Source organism: Octopus sinensis, linkage group LG13 (assembly GCF_006345805.1).
Source record: "Octopus sinensis linkage group LG13, ASM634580v1, whole genome shotgun sequence".
Taxonomy (NCBI): Eukaryota; Metazoa; Mollusca; class Cephalopoda; order Octopoda; family Octopodidae; genus Octopus; species Octopus sinensis.
Genome location: NC_043009.1, coordinates 22,222,926 through 22,223,178, shown reverse-complemented (window position 1 = coordinate 22,223,178; position 253 = coordinate 22,222,926).

Genomic DNA, 253 nt, shown 5'->3' with positions numbered 1-253 from the left:
AGACTCCCCACACACACACCTACCCATATATATATATATATATATAAAAGATGGTTTTCTTTCAGTTTCTGTCTACCAAACCCACTCACAAGGCTTTGATTGGCCCAGATGCCATGCAGTGGGACTGAACCTGGAACCATGTAGTTGGGAAGCAGGCTTCTTACCACACAGCCACATCTGTGTGTGTGTGTTTAGCATTCTCCCTCCCCCACAATTAATGTTGACTTGCTTACATCTCTATAACTTAGAGGTT